General features: G+C 37.5%; 1 pseudogene; it reads left to right on the top strand.

Annotated features, from left to right (window-relative positions):
- Positions 1–537: 537 nt before the first annotated feature.
- Positions 538–4,773, top strand: LOC114748279 (rhamnogalacturonan I rhamnosyltransferase 1-like; annotated as a pseudogene).
- The last annotated feature ends 936 nt before the right edge of the window (positions 4,774–5,709 follow it).

Raw genomic sequence — 5,709 nt, 5'->3', positions numbered from 1 at the left:
ATAACAATGAAAACACAATGGGTTGACATGATCCTGGCCAAAAACAAGGATACTGGAAGCTTGTCCATCTTTCTGTTCTTTTTCATAAATTATCTAAGGTGGCAGCTGCTAATTAAATACCATAGGTGTAGTAATGATGTGACAGGAAATTCTCAAACATTCCGAACCGTAAGTTTTGACAAACCTTTGAGCTAGACGTGGAGGCAGTTTATCGTCTCCCTACATCAATTTGTACTGAAACGCTGGCCTCAGATAAATCAACACCTGAAGACCGCAATGCTTGCACGAAATTATCCAATATTCTGTTGAGCACAAAAACCCCACTCAATAATGACACAGTGAAATATGGTTTCATGAGATCCTTTAATGTGCCAAGAAGAACTTTTGCCCAGAGAGTAACGAGCATACGAATTATTTTAGTCAACAGCAAAAAGAAGGCTGATGCAACCTATTTTTTTTTGGATAAAAGCGGCAAGCCTAGGCTTGAAAGAGTCTCAAAAGGGACAAAATAAGAATACAATAGAAGCAAAGAGAGCCATGAAAGAAAGCTACTGGTCTCTCCGAAAATCTTCTGAGAATTGGGCCCAGCATCCACTTGGTACTCTTGGAATCAGAATCAGCTCCTCCGAGCTTGCATGTCCCTTTCGCGCAAGGAAGTCTGCACATCGTAGATTCTCTCTTCGCGTATGTCTAAGCTCTGTCTCTCCGCTCTGTAGGCTGATGCAACCTATGTCATTGTAATCAACACCAAATCCTTAATGATTCATACTAGGCCGCATTCCTAGAATCTTAATCTGTACAATCATCAAAGCATGCATCCTGCCAATCCACTTGGCCTCAACCTTAACTACTGTGCCTAAAAGTTTGAATGTCAAAAAGCAAGGTTTTAGAATATTACACGCAGAAAGAGATTGTAAATGTATCTCAGAAAACCAAGTTATCGCACTACAGTTAAAACTCATTATCTGTCAGTCTACATTTTTCAATTTGACATTTCAGACAAAGGTTCAAACAATTCTGCTTCTGAGAACTTACAAAGTCAGCAATTAATAAGCCTTGCATTGTTTTCACAGAACGAAATTCTATGTCTCAGGCAGTGAGGCCATTAGTTTGCAGATAACGAGTGGAACTTTGTATGCAATAATTGTTTATGCCCAAGAATGGCACACGTTCTTTTATAAAATGTTGAATGGGCATTGGGGAATTCTGTTACGGGTAAATAAGTTAAATATGCAAACCCAATGCCAGCTTCTAGAACAGTTACAGCCATTCATTGGTTATGTCAGTTTCAATCTAACAATAATTCCTGGGAACCTAATGAAGAAGAACTAATGTAAACTCACGAGAAACTCACCCCTGAGAATCGGCTCTTGAGATGCTAACCGATTCACTTTCAAATGTCAGCTCGTCTTGATCCTTCGACGTATTATTTCGAAAATCATATGCACCCCTACTTGGGTTCACCAAGACACACGTGGGGCTGAGTATAGGAAGGTGTGTTCTCAGTGTTAGAAACTGCTTCACGTAAATGTTGGGTTGGAATGCCACTGCTCACAGCCAGATCAAACATGTCTAGCCGCATTTGCATGCCCAGGGGAACCGCATCAGAAGCTAAACCAGGGGCCCAGCCTTACGAATAACTGTTGGTGACAAGTCAGATTCAATTGTATTCTGTGCATTTAACGGCAGTGATGGAGGGTTTGTATAGCCTGAGATGTGACATTATCAGTTGGTCCACAATGATTTCTCTGATACAAAATTTGAGGGTTCCAATAAGTAAGATTTAGAGCAACTGTTTATTGTGTTAATATTCATCAGCACCTAGCCAAAATAAATTATAACAATGAACACTTTATCATCCCTGAACTCACAAAAATATGCATACAGGAAGTAGATCTACCCCAAGCTTTAAAAGGAAAAAAATGGGTAAGGCAGACTGAGGGATGACAGAAATAACAAGTCATGGGAAGGCAAAAAAAATATAGGGGGGAAAGCACGGAAAGGATGGAGATTGAAGTATTTTATTATGGTATTTCTGTTACTTTTCCTTCCAGCATAAAGGTGTTGCCACATGATCATTTTACAAGCAGGTGCTCACGCTGTTAAGCCACAAGATCAGTTCTGTCAACTTCGCCATAATGGCCTTCAAAGCTAAATCACTGTGCAAACTGAGGGGTTTCAAATTTGTAGGACCACATTGAAAATAAGTTTATGTTTTGATGGCCAAAATGTCAAATGTATTCTTTAAAACATAGATTATTTACTACTTAAAAATATAACGCACTGTATATTCATTTCAATCAACTCACAAGAAGCTGTATTATATCTTGCATCAAAATCACTGAAAAGCTTGAATACGCTAGCTAAAATATAAGATTAAAATACAGCCATGATGAATAGGAAGACTTGGTGTTATGGTATTTAGGTGAGAAAGAGAGAGGAAGAGAGATAACGAGAGAAAAGAAGCAATGTGAATGGTGCAAATATTATTGGAAATCAACTCAAAAATTCGGTACCTCATTGCCTTTTATTCATAGGCATTATTCTCATCTGAATATATAACCTAAATTATCCAAATCCTACTAATATAATAATATAACCAAATGTCAAATCCCATCTAAATATGTTGAAATTTTCTAAATCTATTTAAACCTGACTAATTCTTTGTTCCTTGTTTTATTTTTATAATAATTACATGACACTTGACCACACGCTGATAATATGGAAGCCTCCTCTTTATGTTTATAATACATCGGGACAGAGATTAAATACAAAATAAACTCCTACAGACATGATAAGAATTAGTGAGTGCTGAACTTACTTTCCTTTTAGTGTGATCATCTCATTATACCCATGGGCTTTTAGCTCTAGTCTGATTCATTTACTTAAGAACTGTGATTTCAATCTTTGTTCTTCTTCTGCAGATATGTGACATGGTCTCCATTGCTAGATACTTGAATGCAACTCTCATAGTTCCAGAGCTTGATGAAACCTCCTTCTGGGCTGATCCGAGGTTTTCCCTTAATTGCTTGCCATGTCTAGGATTGTCCTGATTTCTTGTTTGGAATGACCTCATGTATGTTCCATTATTTTGCAGTGACTTTGAAGACATATTTGATGTAGATCATTTCATTACATCTTTAAGAGATGAGGTTCGGGTATTAAAGAAACTACCACCTAGGCTCAAGAAAAGAGTTGATGCAAAGCAACACTAGTCATTGTCGCCTGTTAGCTGGTCAAAGATATCATATTATGAACATCAGGCAGTTTTTGTTTTTGGGCTTCCTATTGGATACGGGGTTTTATCAGATTCAGAGCTCAATTGGGTTTGCATCAAGTTCTCTAATCCTTCTGAATGTTTGCCGCAGATCCTTACTCTATTGCTGAAACACAAGGTTGTGCATTTAAACAGAACTGACACTCGACTAACAAATAATGGACTGCCTTTTAAGATTCAAAAGCTGCGATGCCGAGTAAATTTTAATGCTCCGAGGTTTACCCCTCAGATAGAGCTACCTGGTAGAAGGATTGTCAGAATTTTGAGGGAAAAGGGATCTTTCATTGTACTTCATCTTAGATATGAGATGGACACGTTGGCTTTTTCGGGCTGTACGCAGGAATGTGACAGCAGTGAGGTGAAGGAACTCTCAGAAATGAGGTAATCTGCACTTTTGGGATTCAGCTCTGATCTTCTGACCCTACAAATAACTTAACTACCCCTGAGTCAAAGATTTATTAACACGATATGCTATCTCTCTTGTTTCTTTGATATCCATCTGATGTAATAACATAAGCTTATGAAGTGAAGAGGAAAGAAGGTTTTTGCCCTGTGACACCTGAGGAAACTGCTCTGACATTGACAGCACTAGGCATAGATCGCAATGCCCAAATTTATATTGCTGCTGGTGATATATATGGTGGAAAGAGAAGGATGGCGAATTTACGAGCAGCATTTCCTAATCTGGTAAGTTGAAAGAAGTAGAATCATATCACAAGCGTATCTTTGTCACTAAAACTTTCTCTAATTGCGACAGGTGAAGAAGGAAACTCTACTGGAGCCTTCAGATTTGGAGTACTTCCAAAATCATACCTCCCAAATGGCTGCTCTGGATTATCTAGTCTCTCTTGAGAGTGATATATTTATTCCAACTTATGCTGGGAACATGGCTAAAGTCGTGGAAGGCCACCGCAGGTGCTGTTATGCTGCCACTTGTGCCCTTTATGCTTGGTCCACGAAAGATATTTGAATTTTCAATACACTTGGGATTCTATATTTGCATAAAGTATATAGGAGATTTGAGTCTGTTTGAAATGTTATTTTCACTTCGGCAAATCCTAATTAGATGGTGAATGAAAATCATCACCTCTAGCATTTACAACCCATTCATGACTCCTTGACACTAACAAACTTTGATCATAGTTGATACCTAAACTGTCATTTTTTTTTAACCTCAATTATGTATTCTGAAATTCAAACGTTACTTATTTCATTTTGCTTCTCTTAATAATGCACAGATTCCCGGGATTCAGGAAGACAATACTTCTGAAAAGGAAGCTGCTAGTGAACTTAATAGATCAGTACACCACAGGCTCATTGAGCTGGGATGAGTTCTCTGCAATTGTAGAGGAATTTCATGCCTCTCAAATGGGAAGTCCCAAAACAAGAGTGGTCATACCGGGAAAACCCAAAGAAGAGGACTATTTTTATGCCAATCCACAAGAATGTTTGCAAATGTTGGATGACGAACCATTGAGAAGCACAGGATAATGCGACTCTGATTTATGTACACGGTTTCATTCATTGAATTGTGGCAATATAATACTTGAGGAAGGTCCATGGTTCTTTACAAGAAAAAGGTTCCAGTACAAGAAACTGGGAGTGCCTGCTTATTCCCCACAAGCATCACTGGCATCATTTAGGTAACAGTAATCAAATTTCACGTCTTTGAAGGGACGGATTTTTGTGTAATGCAAATAGTAACATGAAGAAATTTCTTCAACAAATACTCCCCCATCTGTGTCATTGTTTTTTTGGAATTAAACTAAAGATTGAGAGGGAATGACTAACATCACAACCCCTCTAACCTAACCAGTGTTGAAAATAATCTACGCACTTCACATTCCTTTCTTTTTATTTATTTATTTTTCTTCCTTATTTCTCTCTACTTGATCCTTCATTTATTAATTTTGTATTTATTAATGCCAATCTATCAAACTCTTACTTTAAGTCCATTCCTTGGTTAGTGCTCTGAGTGGGATTCATGAATTGATTTGGGTTGACGGCGGGATACTCATTTTGTTGGGCGTCCAATACGACCATATGTCATTCAACACACACATACTGACAATCGAACCATCAGAGATCAATATCAAACAACTTTGAGTGTGGAAGAAATTGGAACACTCCAGAAAATTTCATCAGTGCCAACAGCCAGATACAAGTGGGGCACTCAATGGTCCTAGGTTTATTACTCCGGATCCTTCTTTTTATAAGTTATAAATAATTTTATTATATAAATAAAGAAATTAATTAAAATTAGTTTAAAAAAATTTTGTTTTTAAAGCTTGTTCTGAAAAAACAATTTCATAAAATTATTTTGGAAACAAAAAACAAATAGCAGAGCCAAACAAGCCCTAAGGTACTATATGATACCACCTCCTATTCTTAGTATAAGACCAAGTTGGGAAGATTAATGAAGTTGATAAATT

This window comes from Neltuma alba, unplaced genomic scaffold (genome assembly GCF_004799145.2).
Source record: "Neltuma alba isolate B1F8T4 unplaced genomic scaffold, ASM479914v2 tig00005664_pilon, whole genome shotgun sequence".
In the NCBI taxonomy this organism is placed as follows: domain Eukaryota; kingdom Viridiplantae; phylum Streptophyta; class Magnoliopsida; order Fabales; family Fabaceae; genus Neltuma; species Neltuma alba.
The sequence above is the reverse complement of the archived record's forward strand: the minus strand, read 5'-3'. Positions and strand labels throughout refer to the sequence as shown.